General features: G+C 44.5%; 1 long non-coding RNA gene across 1 annotated transcript in view; it reads left to right on the top strand.

Annotated features, from left to right (window-relative positions):
• The first annotated feature begins 1283 nt into the window (after nt 1-1283).
• The window catches only part of LOC123377052, a 64423-nt gene continuing 50892 nt past the window's right edge, over nt 1284-14814 (top strand). The window contains exon 1 of the long non-coding RNA XR_006582056.1: nt 1284-1612. This is a non-coding gene — a long non-coding RNA (uncharacterized LOC123377052). The remainder of the gene's footprint in view (nt 1613-14814) is intronic.

The raw sequence follows: 14814 nt of genomic DNA, 5'->3' as shown, positions 1-14814 counted from the left end.
TCTCCTCTTTGTCCACTTGTCATTTAGTTTTGAACAGTAAAACTGAAGGAAAAAGGCATAATATTTATTAATAGATTGTATCATTTTAGTGTATGTGACTGAATTTTGACCATTTCAGTTTAATGTTTTGAGTTCTTATTCTTAGAATTTTGGGAAAGAAGTGGATGGAGACAGCCAACAAAATATGCCTTATTCATTTTGAAATCAGTACAGCATAGTACAGTACAGTACAACACACTGTCCCGCAGGCCCTAACTTCTGGAGTTCTGTGGTCGGATTAGGATTTCAGCTTTCATTTTAAAAAAGCCCCAAAACCAAAGGCAAGTTTCTTGCTCTCATGGTTGTGGAAAAATCCTTGAAAACAGGACCAGAATATGACACAGTGATGCCTGCCTGAGTCTGCAGACAGCATGAAGCAATGATTTTGAGAGGTATGAGTTGCCCCATCCATCTCGGGTTGTTCTCAGGGAGGTCCTGCTACTATCGCCCCAGCACAGGATGCTTGGGTGGGGGCTGCTTTCCAGCTCTTCTGGGCTGGTGTCAAGCAGAGACCCCCACACAGCAGAGTCTTTGGCTTAGGTGGGTGGTGGCTGAGTCCAACCTACTGAATGTAGGACAGACCCTAACCCACTTGAAGGAAGGAGAAGGCCCAGCTTTCCCAAAGAAGAGTGGTGATGGGTGCCCTCTGTGAGTGAGCAGAGCCACCTAAGGATGAGGGCTTGTGCTCCCAAGGTACAGGGGCAAGGCACTGGGGAGCTCCAGGTGTGGTGTGCATAGAGCCCTAGCTCATCTTAATCCCATCATGAACCAGTATTTTCAAGTCATTATGTCTGTGCATGTACAGCAGTGTTTATGTTAATTATTAAGCCCTTTGAACATGTGTGTCAGTGAATATATCATGGGGTTAGCAGGGGAGATTATATCAAGTGTCTTTAAAATGGATTGCAGATTTTCAGCATTCCTAGCTTGGTTTCTTGCTTAGTATTGAATATTAAACTCCTTAAAATCAGGACTGTCCTGGCAGTGATCATATTAGCAACTTATTTCTTTGCCATCACAGTTTCTTATACTTGGGCACTCGCTGGTATATGTGGTGTTTGACGTGGTAGCTCACTCCACCGCAAGGCAGCTAGGATTTTCTTCTTTCCCTTTTTGAATTCCGATGTTAGGCTGACTGTTCTCCATAACGCAGAGCTGTAGAGAATGAAATTTTCTTTTCAAACTGGGGGGGTCTTCAGGTGTATTAGATTTTCAATAACAAATCTATTTTCCTTTTAGGCCAGCCCGAAGACTCTGTGCTGAGTTTGTGTTCCTTCCAGCTCCCTCAGAGTGGGTGGATCAGTGCAGCCCAGCCCAGCCCAGCCTGCCATTTACTACATCATCTTCTGGCTTTCCTCAGCTGCACAGCAGAACAGTCTAGCTCAGCCTGCCAGCCTGCTTGTGCCAGTAGACCTCCTGCGTTCATTCCAGCTCCCTCCGAGTGTTTGAGTGTCCTCCTCCAGCCAGCCGTTTCGCTCCCCTTCCGCTGGCTTCTCTCAGTAATTCAGCTAGGTGGTCTATCCCCTAACGCCAGCCTTTCTGCCACCCAGATAGAGGGGTCCTGCAGGAACAGGTAAGCTGGAATTTAATTTCTCCTCAGTTCCTGTGTGTGTGTTAGAGGAGCCTAGTTTAGGCTGCTGCCTTGTTGAGCTCATCAGCGGTTCTTCCAAGAGTAATGCAGAATGTTCTGGTAGATCAGACCACCAGCCTCTCAGTCCCTGTAGATAAACCAAATGGCTGTAATCTGAGGCAAAAGATCAGTATTAGGGAGAAAAGTCCCTCATATGTGACATAGACTCTGTTCCCATACCTCTTATAGCTACCTGCATGCAGAGTATTTTACGTTAGAATACTAAACTGGGACTCGAGACCTCTGCCTTCCGCTCCTGGCTCAACCATAAATGTCTTTGTGATCTTGGTCTATTCACTGAATCTCTCTGCCTCGTTCTCTACTGTGAAAAGGCAATAATACTTTCCAACCCCACTGGGCGTTTTATGAGGATAGATTAATAAGGTGTGCGAGGGGATCAGATACAGCAGTGATAAGTGCTATAGAAAAACCTATAAACAAAAAACAAAGTTTCTTTAACAACAGTGCTTTTGTCCAGTTGTTCTAGTCTCCTATGATTTGTGCTCCTTTAATGTGGTCTTGTCCTGGGCCAGCACCCTCAGTTACCTGAAGGTTCAATCCTCTGCCCTTGGGGTTATTAATCCAAGAATGTTGGTATCACCCTTCTCCTCACCTCTTCTGTTTCTTCATAGCAGAAGTGAGACTGCCAGGGAACTGTAGCACTTCAATCTGGTTCTGCAGGCTGTCTCTAAAGCTCCTTTTTAAAAAATCCTTGTAAGGAAAGGAGGCTGCTTAAGTTCCCTTGTGCTGATCTTTACTACACTAAGTCCAGAGATTTTAAGCAAGTGCTTAAGGCAACCCAATTCTGAATAAGTATAGATTTAAGCACATGCTTAAGTGCTTTTCTGAATGACGGCTTCTGGTTGCTGCTTTTCCTTCTTTTTAGGAATAACCTGAGCTAGGGGAATAAGTGAGCTGTGTGCTCTGTCAGCTAAAGAGCTTAAAACTTTCAATTTTCAAAACTTCCTTGAAAAGATGGCACTGTTCTTAGTCTTCATGTTTTGACTTTGTATGCAGCCAAAAGTGAGTTCCACTTAAACTAATATAGCACCCTCCCCTCTTTACAAGCCCACTTCTTCTGTGAACCTTATGTTAGACACCTTACCAGTGATCATTCCACATCTCCCCCTCCTAGAACTGTTTTAGCCTGTGTTTTGTCTGGTATGTTATGATCCCATTCTGTGAAGCACTGAGCACCTCAAAACTCTCTCATTGACTTTAACAAGAATGGAAGATGTTTGAGGCTTTGTAGCATCAGGACCTTTGCAACAAAAGCTGCGTGACTGAAGGCAAAGGGAGTTTCCCTCAGACATCAGTGAGTGCTGAACTGAGCCCTTTGTTGTAAATTCTGTGGCGTAGGGACACTCTGTAGTTTCTGTTTTGTTAAACACCTTGCTAGCTTATAGTGCCATGTAATTTTTTCTTAATAAAAACTCCCATCAATCTGTAAAATAGTCACAAATCCTTGTTAAGTAAATAACCTCACAATAACAGCTGTGGTGTTAATCCATTGTCTTAAGTGTTATTTAAGCAAGATGTTTCTCACATTTGACATTAATATAAGCTGATGCTGAATAGACTAAATCTTTTAAGACTCGCCATGATCAGCATGGTTCAGCATTCGTTGTTTTGCTTTTTAGCCACTTAAGTTTCTTCCTGTTCATGTGGATAATCATTTAAAAAACCTTATTGTCGATGAAGAATCTCTGGTTACTCACATTGTAATAATTAGTTGATTAGGTGGACTTTACTGTATTTACATCTGATTTTGGGTAGACATTGCTAAGGGGGTCTTGTCAAGAAGGTTGCAGTTATTACAGCCCCATCTGGAGTGATTGATTAGGGTGCTGAAATGCTCTATTAGGAAAACGCAGTGACTATATCGCTGATTTTTTTTTGTCTAAATCCATGATCAGTTCCTAAATACGGGAGTTAAACTATGCATAACTTTAATCAAATAATGCTACTTTTTAAAAAAAAACGTGTTTCAATGGCTGTGCTATAATGAGAAGGATACAAGAATTGAGACTCAATCAAAACATTAAATTAAAAGGCTCTAATCTGTCCTTTATCATTTCTGGTAGCTGTTGAAAGGCTTACATTATTTCCTCACAGCTCTTTCTCAAAGCCAAAATTTACCCAAGCAGTGGCCTTAATGCAGTAGATAAACTACACCCTTTGGTTTCTTTCCCATTATATCTAAGGAGAAAGTTTCTGTCTTTCCTTTATCTATACAACTGAATATAACTTCATAATGTAACTTTTACTGTGCCTATCTGATAGATATGATGGGAATAAAGGGAGGAACAGCCAGCTTCCACAGCTACATTATGTCTCCTAAGTCAAATCGCTCTGTTCATCCTTATGTATTATACTGGCAAATGCTCAAAAACAAAATTGTTGGAAACCTTTAAGGCCATGCTTTGAGAAATAGATCTGAACATCTATTAATACTTCAATCTTCCGCAGAGAAAAGAGAGGTCAGGAGAGTTAAAAATATGGACTCTGATTCTGGTGCAGCAAAATTCAGTATTTCCATATGATCAGAATTTCAATAATTTATTCTTACACCTCTGCCACCACCAAAGCAATCTGGGCAACATACAACAGAAAGAAACCAAATACAGTAGCATCTGTCACATGTTCTTAAAATACTAATGAGTGGGTCTAATTTAAAAAAAGGAATTGAAAGGGAGGGGCCGTGGATACATTTTGAAAATATTTTTAACAGCAGAAACATAAAGCTTTACGATGGTTAGTCTTTTTTTAAATGGAGATGTTCAACATGAGGCTGACTACTTCAGATGCAATGATGAGAGCCTTAAATGATGGGTTGTGTGCAAATCTGGAAACACGGTGGGCTAAAGGAGCAGGAGCTAGAGGTCTAATGGCCCTTAAGGTTTTAAATAAAATAGTCATAACTGAAATCAGTGTGCCATTTTAGAGTCAGAGACACCGTGGGAGAGGTAATAGCTTTTATTGGACCAACATCTGTTGGTGAGAGAGACAAGCTTTTGAGCTTACACAGAGCTCTTCTGCAGGTATGGGAGACGTACTCAAACTACATCTACATTACAGCCAGTGATGAGCTGCAGCCGGTTCGCGGGAACCGGTTGTTAAATTTAGAAGCCCTTTTAGAACCAGTTGTTCCCCGTGGGACAAACTGGTTCTAAAAGAGCATTTAAATTTAACAAGCGCTCCCTGCTGCGGCCCCAGCTCACCTCAGCTCTGCCTCCACCTCCTGCCATGAATGCTCCTCCCTGCTTCCCGCGAATCAGCTGTTCGCGCGGGAAGCCTGGGAGGGCTGAGAAGCAAGCAGGCTTCCCGCTCAGGACAAGGAAGAGGACGCTGGGGTAGGGAACTAGGGGGGCCGTGTGCCCCGGCCGGTCTCCAGCCGCGGCCCGCCCCGAACCCCGCGTCCCCGGCCGCCCGGCCCCGCGTTCCCGGCCCCGACCCTCCCCAGCCCCGCGTCCCTGGCCGCCCAGCCCCGACCCTCCCCGGCCGCTCGGCCCCGCGTTCCCAGCCCCGACCCTCCCCAGCCCCGCGTCCGGGCGTCCCCGACCCCGGCCCCACGTCCCCGACCCTGACCCTCCCCGGCCCAGCATCCCCGGCCGGCCCGCCCCCGCCCTCCCCAGCCCCGCGTCCCCGGCCCTCCCCAGCCCCGCGTCCCCGGCCCCGGCCCTCCCCAGCCCCGCGTCTCCGGCCCCGGCACTCCCCAGCCCCGCGTCCCCGGCCGCCCGGCTCCGGCCGCGTCCCGCCCCGCGTCCCTGACCCTGACCCTCCCCAGCCCGGCGTCCCCAGCCGCCCGGTTCCGGCTGCGACCCTCCCCAGCCCCGCGTCCCCGACCCTCCCCAGTCCCGCGTCCCCTGCCGCCCGGCTCCGGTAGTGCGGGTCCGGGCACGGCGGCGGCCGCAACCCCACCTACCCGGATGCCCGGCTCTGGACACGGCCCCCCAGCTCCGGCCCGGCCTGGCCCCGTGGCTCCAGCCGCCCGGCTCCTGCTGTTTTGCCAGGGGGCCGGGCTCCGGCAGCGTGGGTCCGGGCGTGGCGGCGGCCCCGGCTGCCCGGTTCCACCTCTGGCTCCGCCCGCCCCGCCCCCTCGGGCTCGTGCTCCCGGCTCCAGCAGCGGCCGGACTGTAGTGCCGCCAGCCACGTCCAGGCAGCGCGGTAAGGGGGCAGGGAGGGGGTGTTGGAGAGAGGGTAGGGGAGTTCGGGGGTGGAAGGGTCAGAGGGCAGGGAACAGGGGGATTGAATAGGGGCAAGGTTCCTGGTGGGGCAGTCAGAAAGGATCAGAGGGTGGATGGGGCGGTGGGAGGCAGTCAGGGGACAGAGAGAAGGGGTGGTTGGATGGGGCAGGGGTCCCAGGGGGCCATCAAGAATGAGAGGAGGGGTTGGATGGGGCGGCGGAGGGTACAGGGAAGGGAGGTGGATGGGGCAGGGGTCCCTGGGGTGTGGGGGGGCGTCAAGGAACGCGGGGGGTTGGATGGGGCAGGAGTCCGGGGGGGGGGGCATGATCCTTCCTGGGGTGAGGAGGGAACCGGTTGTTATGATTTTGGCAGCTCATCACTGATTACAGCATTTACAGCGATGCAGCTGCAGCGCTTGTGGTAGAGATGCTCTAAGTTGACGGGAGAGAGTTCTCCTGTAGGCTTAATAACTCCTGCCTCTGTGAGAGGTGGTAACTGTCGATGGGGAAGCTCTCCCGCCGACATAGCACTGCCAACACTGGTGCGCAGGTCAGTATAATTTACGTTGCTCAAGGGTGTGCGTAAGTCACACTCCTGAGCGACGTAAGTTATATTGAAGTAACCTGTAGTGCAATGGTTCTCAACCAGGGCTACGTGTACCACTGGGGGTATACAGAAGTCTTCCAGGGTGTACGTCAGCTCATCTAGATATTTGCCTAGTTTTAAAATAAGCTACATAAAAAGCTCTAGCGAAGTCAGTAAAAACTAAAATTTCATGCAGACGGTAACTTGTTTATACTGCCCCATATACTATACGCTAAAATGTAAGTGCAATATTTATATTACAGTTGATTTTTTATAATTGTGGTGAGAAAGTACACAATTTTTCAGTAATAGGTACTGTGACACTTTTGTATTTTTATGTTTGATTTTGTAAGTGAGGTGTAACTTGGGGATATATAAGACAAATCAGACTCCTGAACAGGATACTTGAGAGCTACTGCAGTAGTGAGACAGGGTCTCAGAGTGTCACAGCTAAATACAAAATGGAACAAATCGTTTAGCGTAAGTAGTTAACTCACATTCAAGCTGAAATGGCCCATTAACACCCCTCCAATCGTAGGGAGGAAAGGAAGAGGGGAAAGCAACTGGGGTGGCTTATTAGTTGGTTATAGATTGTTGTAATAAGCCATAAATCCATTGTGTCTGTTCAGTCTATGATTTTAGTATCTAGCAAAGTTATGAATGTAAGCTTCCAGGCTCGTCTTTTGAAAGTGTTGTGCAGGTTTCCTTTGAGGGTCAGGACTGGTAGGTCAGATATAGAGTGACCACTTCGGGAAAAGTGTTCACCCACAGGTGATCTGGGGTGTTTTTGTCTTTTCTCATTTTCCTGGTTGAGTTTATTTGAGAGAATAGTGAGTGTCTGGTTTCACCCACATAATTGCTAGTGGAGCTTTTAGTGCGCTGGATGAGGTACACCACATGTTGTCATATGCATGTGTAGGACCCATGGATCTTGAAAGGTGTGGTATGGGGAAGGGTGGTGGGTGTTAATCATTGTAGCAGTGGAGATATTTCCGCAGGTTTTGCATCTGTTGTTTTGCCAGGGTCTGGCGCCGCTTTGAGTTGGTGGGTCCTGGTCTGTATGGAACTTGCTTCTGATGATGAGATGGAAGAGGTTGGGGGCTGTTTGACGGCAAGAAGAGGGGTTTCGGAAAAGATTTTAGAGTTCAGGCAGTTTAAAAAATGGTAGGCAGATGTAATGATGACTTAACGCATTAAGTAACTGAACTGCTGACTGAACAAGCTGCAAATAATGGAGCAACCCTTCATGGTTTGGACATGCATTGTTCTGAGGTGGTCAGACACTGTGCTTGTACAATCTAGACAACCTTTAGGGCCAGGTCCTGTGCTCATTCTAGTAAATGACAACATTCCTATTGCTTTCAAGGAACAGAGCCATGAATCTGATACAAGATTGCATGGCTTTTCAAATATAATTACACTTTTGTAAATGTTCTCAATGATTTCTTCATTTCTGTAAAGTTTCTGCTGCAAAAGCCCAAAATGACTCTGCATCTGCACAGATAATCCTACCTTTGTAATTGAAATGATGTGTCCTTAATTTAAAACAACACAAACAAAAGGATTTCCAGCTGCATGCTTTCATTTGCATTGAAATTGAACTTTATCAAGGCCTATGTACTTTGGGGAAAGTTCTGGATTGGGAGTAAGATTAGAGAGGAATTCTGGCAACTCAATCCTTACTCTCAGATCCAGTTAACATAATTACAGTTTTGCTACTGGCCAGTAGCCCTGCTCTTGATATCATCGAAGCATTCTTGTAAAACATTTTGAATTGCTCCCAGTGACCATTTCTGTGGTCAGTATATAGCACTCTTAATGCACATAGTGAACGCATGCCTTGTACAAAGAGCTATGAAGATTTTACATATAAACACCAGTATAGATCCACGTGAACTACCAAGGTACCAAACAGCTTTGTTGTAAACAGCATACAATTTGAAATTTTGGCACCTATTGTGCAAATATCTTTCAAATAATTTGGGGACTCTGTGGTCTATAGCTTTGCTGCTGTAATCTGTCACATCAAATAATACATTTCGAGGGGGCTGTGCCAAAAGCATTGGTGAATCAGTGCCCAATGAACAGTCAATTGACTTTGATCAGTTGCATTGCTAAGATGACAGAGAAAAAAGCTAGAAAGAAAGCTGTAACAATACAGTCTGCTTACAGACATTTCAAACTATAACTTCTAGGAAATAAATTGATTTGTTTCTGGGACACATCTGCTCAGTTTTCTAGTACAGTGCAATTTATGTAAAGAAATTGACCTTTTTGAAAGACAAGATTAAGCCAATTGTGATGTAGTTTAACCACTCATAAATACGTACCTATTACTATTATTTCATTTGTTTCTGGTAGCATTAAAAATGTCCTGGGTGTTTTCAAGAGCTTTAAAAAGGAAAAAATAACAGTCAAAGAGAGAGATGGTAGGAGGAAAAGGTTAAAAACAAATAAGTTAGTAGGGCCAAGTCTTGATGATGATATGTTTGTATAATTCAATGGAGTGTGGGTGTAATACACATGCACTGGAATACTAATACCTACTTGGTCTGCTGGAATGCTTTCCTCGTTCAAATCTTTCCTGAAGGACTCTGTCTGCTGCACTGATATCTCAGGAACATTAGCGTATATGCCTGTTAGATATTTCCATACTAGTGTGATGTGGGACTGTGTGCATGGGAAAATACATGGTTTTGCTTTATAGCACAGTAGTAAGAAATATGCTGTGTACAGTGTTACTGAACATGTTGGAGATGTACTAGACATAGGGGCAAAGTGTCAGAGAAAGCGGTGACTAGGGATTGTTGTGGGTGTGGCTGCCCTTTAGCGCCCCTTGCTGATCTAATGTGGTGTTCCAGGCACATGCTTGCTCTTTGTCCCTTCTCTCAGGGCCCCTAAGAACGCTAATAGTCCAAAAAGGTTTCAGCCAAAATTCCCCCACTGCAATTCTACTATTAAATCCCAAAATAAACTTGCAATAAAGGCTCTCCCTTTGCACTTGTGGGTTTCACAACCATCCTCTTTGGGGACTCTGGTCACTAGGATTTCCACTTTCTTAGGAGAGTTCTCTCTCTCTCTCTCTGAGCACCTCCAAGCAGCTGAGCCCTGATGACCTTTTATCGGCCCAGGTGCTGGTTGTTCAATTAACTACCTAGATGGCCTCCTTAAATTAGTTCATCAAAGGTAGCTTGGGCCTAGACACCCTTAAATAAGTCAGCAACCCTGTGACAGGGATGATTGGAGGTTAAAGTATGTTAACCAGTTTCACCCAGAACAGCTTTTGTGCAGTGAAACTATTTATATGAAGATTAGGCAAACGTCTATCTCTGTTAAATCAATGTAAATTTGGAATAAACTGCTGAAATTGAATTATTCTGGGTTTACGCCAGTTCAAGTGAGATCAGAATCTGCCTCCTTCCCCATAGAAAGCTGCCAAGTAGATAATCCCTTGGCACTGGTGTTTGAAATGAGGGAGATCTAATTCTGAAGACGACAAATGTGCAGATAAATCTGCTTACCTGTTTGTATCACATTTGAAGTATTTCTGGGAAAAATCCTTAATACTGTATTTCAAATACATTTACAACACAAAAGACTTGCACAGAAATTCTAAATTAATAAATCAAGTGTTTACATTTAACTATAGGGATTTATTTTTAATTTTTATCACATATTCATAATACCAAGCGTAACAAAAAGGATTATAATTAACTTTTACACAGATGTGCATCAGGTTTCAGTAGCCTTGTAACGGAACATTCTGATTAGGGTGACCAGATAGGAAGTGTGTCAAATCAGGACACTTCTTTTTTCCAGGGGATAGAAGAGGGAGGGATAGTTGTGTATATAAGATTAAAAAAAAATTAAAAATGGAATGTGCACATAGGCCTACCTTGTACTGTAGGGCTTCTTGAAAGAGTCCCAGCCTTGCAGTGCAAGTCTGAAGGACCATGAGCTCTGCGCAACTGGGACTTGAGCTCCTTCAGCCCCTTGAAAAATCAGGGCAAATGACGTCCCAACAGTTCTTTGATCAGGACGGGGGACAAAGCCTCTAAGATCAGGACAATCCTGATTTTATCGGGACATCTGGTCACCCTAATTCTGATAGAGCTCTGCATGTGGGATCTAACTTTTAAATGCTGCCCTTCCTCTAGTTCTCTTCCAGCGTGAGCCCATGCATCTTTTGCTCTTTAGCAACCAGTATTTGGATTGGAAGGGAATAAATGTAGCTATTTTATACCCATACTTCTCAATGATGCATGCTGAAAAAATGAAAGCATAACATTACGTCCCTTTCTCTTCCCGTTTGAGCATTGCCACTATCTACCGAGTATCACTTCATGAGCACGTTAACACAAACAGAAACCATTTAGGGTTTTTTTAGAGTTGTGAATTACTGTAGGATACAGAGAATCTTGGTTATTTATTTCCCACTTTCAGAAGTGAGTGGCCTGATTTTCAAAGGTGCTGAGCAGTGCAGTTCCCATTGTCTTCACTGGGACCTGTAGTTGGCCAGTATCTCTGCAAATCAGCCTAACTTTAGGTACTCAGGTTTGAAATTGGTGATTTATATGCATTCCTGGTCTTGTGAGATACTTAACACACTTCTGGGTGCTCAGTAAATAACTAAAATAATAACAATACTGTCTACATACTCAACCAACCTCTGAAAAATAGTGCTGTTTGAATGAAGTATGGTGAATCATTTTGTAACTTATTGTTGATTATAGATTGCATAGTATAATGCTGCCTTTTTTTTCAGATGGTGCTGATAATCAAATGGTTTCCCTCCATCCAGGAGGTACAAATTATTGCTTGGTAAGAACTGGCACCTTTAAGTTGTCGAGCGATCTTTTAAAAAATGATTTGTATACAGTCAGGACTGAGCCAGTAACTTTATGAAATGGTGGAGGTCTGAGTGTTAACTGTCCTTGAGAGTTATGATCATTTAAGCTTCTATTCCCTAGTGCTGATCACTTCTAGGCCAATTATTACTCTTCGTGCCTTGTATAATATTTCCTATTGGAACTGTTGCATTCTTTCTAGGTTCTGCTTGTTTCTCCTTTAGGATCTGTAGCAGATTGGCAGTCCAATTTTGACACTCTGGCACAGCAAGTCCTTCAGTGCCTAACTTTGTGCTCCTCTGGGTGACGTATCAGCTTTGGCTTTTCCCTCAGTGACACATTCTGTCCTTCATCAAAATAATTTCGAATGTACTAGGATTAAATAAATGGTATGTATTGAAATACCAACCTGCCAATCTAACCACACTTAAGTTTGCCAAACCAAACATGATCACTGGAAATTTGCCTCAGCCTTGACGTCTGTCTCTGATAGGATAGGGCTGGCTCCAGGGAGAAGAAGCTGCTCAAGAAGACACAGACTCAGAGATCCCCTTCCTGGAGCAACAGAAAGCAGACTTTGTTTTGCAAATTCAGACTTTGGGTCCGTGTTATGGGCTACAGCTGAATTTCCACATCTCTGGGTTTGCTAATCTCTGTTACTCACCAATGATTTATCATAGTCCCACCATTTCTAGACTATTTTTAAAGGATTATCTCAAGATTCTTGTAATTTATAAAATATTTTGTCCTCATTGCTATTTATAATAACTCTTTAGAGACTTCAGATCGAAATCTATTTCCTGGCAGAAGATTCTCCCTCCATCGTACATGCTAGTTTTGTAGCATATATAGTGAGACTTGAGCTCCTTTTGGCATTGTGGTGTATTTGGGTTTTATTTTTAAGAAACATTAAAGCATTTAAAGTATTAGAAAGAAAACCCACATACACCGAATATTACATGAAGAGGCTGTTAGGGGGAGGAGGAAAGGTGGTAGGTAAGCTAATTTGGGGTCTATCAACCTTGAGAGTGAGCCTTCCCAAACTTTAACAGCAGCTAAAGAACTATGGGTCCCCTGCACCCATCTGTGAATGGACCATTGCCTGTTCCCATGAGATGGGGTCATTGCTCTGCTGTGGCACTTGCCCCACTTCCCCAGGACCTAACACAAACCTCTCGGTAGCTAACTACTGGGTTTCTGACTTCAGGAATGTGCAGGGGTTGGGACAGGAGAGCAGGCTGGACTCCTTCCCATCCTCCCCCTCTCGAATCCGTAGAGGTAGGGTGACCATATTTTCCCAAAGGGAACACAGGGTACTGCCGGGGGCCAGCCCGAGCCCCCCTGTAGCCTGCCCACGTGCAGGACCGGCCTGAGGCTCCCTGCCTCCTGCCCACCCATGTGGGGCTGTCCCAAGGCCCCCCTCTATCTCCTGCTTGCTGGACTGGCCCAAGACCCCCTGCCTCCCACCTGTCCCCAACTGCTCTCCCAAGCCCTCCCTCCTGCACAGGGCTGGCATTGCTGCTCGTCTCTGCTCTGCCCCCCCTCTCCCCCCTGCATGTTCTTCTGTGTCCCTCTAGGGGTCGCACCCCACTTTTTTTTTTTTTTTTTTTTAAGCAAAACTGGATTTGTCCTATTTGCTCTTTCCAATGCAGCAAACGAGACAAATGCCCAGTTTTACCAAAAAAGTCAGGACGGCCGGGGCTTAAAAAAGAGACTCTCTCAGCCAAAATGGGACACATGGTCCCCCTGCATAGAGGAAACCGGTGCACATTAATACAATCAATTTCTTCATTGGGTGGAACCCCCTTTTAGAGAGTGGATCTGAGAGAAGTGGTGATTGGTTGACACTCTTCACAGTGGCTTCCTGGTGGGACGAGAGGAGTCACTGAGCGGGCAGTGGAATAGGTGCAAGGGGCGGAATCCACAGGATAAGGAACTTAAATTCCCAGGGTGACATTCTGGCCTTGCTGAAATCAATAGGAGTTTTGTCATTTACTTCAGTGGGGCTAGGATTTCACCTTCAATGTTGGGACAAGAGGAATCATGTCTCTCTCCCCATTCCCTAATGAAGTTGGAACTGAGTCTTCTCTCCCCTACATGAATGACTCCTATGGAGACTAGGCCCTAATAGGGAAATAGCCTAACTTTGTTAGAAATTTCATCATTTTCTTTCACTCAGAGAAGCCTTTCCCCCCTTTCTTTCACATAAACTCTTGCATCGAGGATCTCCCAAATCCATACTCCATTCTCCTTAAGAATGCACCTAGGGTTTCATTTTATCCTTTCTCAGAATCTATCCTGCAGCTCTGTTTTTCCGAGCACACGTGCTGCCTTTTTTTTCCCTTTCTTGCTATAGTTCCTGTCACACTTTAACAAACCTTGAATATTCTTTCAGTAGCTCTGTTCTCACTAGTCTGTATGTTGCTATTTTTGAGCTTGTCATGCAATATCTGTAGGACATAAAAACATGGGAAATGCCCTATATCCCTCAGTTATATTTAAAGTAGTAAGAGCTCTATTACAGAGTTCAGCTGTAAATTACAGCTGACCTAGTGCTTTCTCTGTTCAATATTTGCTTAGTCAGTTTTGCTGATCTTAATTTACTTACATTTGGGTTTTGATGCCTATTACTCCTTTCTGTTTGCTATTCCTAGTAAATGTGGTTTTTATATTGCCCTTGCTCTTAAAGGAGATGAGGTTCACAGCAGCAAATCTTGAGATTGTAGCCTGTAGAACTTGTGAAGCAATCAAGGAAAAGTAGAGTACATAGAGGCCTGCCTGCTTTATATTATCATACATATATAGATTGCTAATGCCAATGCTGAGTATAGAGATACAGATTATGATTGACTATTTTAGTGGTGGCTGATGCCAGTGGTAGCTATGAGGGGAAATTACATCTTTTAAAAACAATCTGTTAATGCAAGTTATGCAGACTTTATGAAATCAGATTTCATAAATTCGACATTAGGTATGTGCGACAAGGCAGAGTTAAAAAACTATATGGAGTTGATAATGTAATGGGAAATCACTTCTAATACCTAAATAAAAACCTCTCCCCAAACTAGTCAAAAGCACCCACTCCTTGCCAGGACTAACATCTTAAATCAAACTTGGAATTCATAGTCCAAGCCGTTTTTGAGTTATGACATGCTAAAGATCACATCATTTTAAAAACTTTGATATCTCCCAAACACTTTGTTTCAAACTTTCCAGATAAATTCTACCTTGACGTAAGCGCTTGCCTGTGAAATTTCAGATGGCTTGGTTTCATTTTGACGAAGTTAAGGCAGAATATGTCTAAATCAGCCTGCAAGTGGAAGGATTCTTTCAACCTGAACTATGGAGAGACTATTGTCTCTCAATAATAAAGTAATAGAAGTGCTTTGAAGTTGTTCCAGCCTCTTCATGGTGCTGTGAAATCTGATACTTCAGCTTTTAAGCAGTCTGTGAAAGTACAAACTGTAGTACTTGTGGAATTCATTTAGTGACTTCCAAGCTCAAGTCTGGCCTGGGAATGGGAAGA

The sequence above is a fragment of the Mauremys mutica genome, chromosome 9, assembly GCF_020497125.1.
Source record: "Mauremys mutica isolate MM-2020 ecotype Southern chromosome 9, ASM2049712v1, whole genome shotgun sequence".
Classification (NCBI taxonomy): Eukaryota; Metazoa; Chordata; order Testudines; family Geoemydidae; genus Mauremys; species Mauremys mutica.
This window is presented reverse-complemented; position numbering and strand designations above follow the sequence as displayed.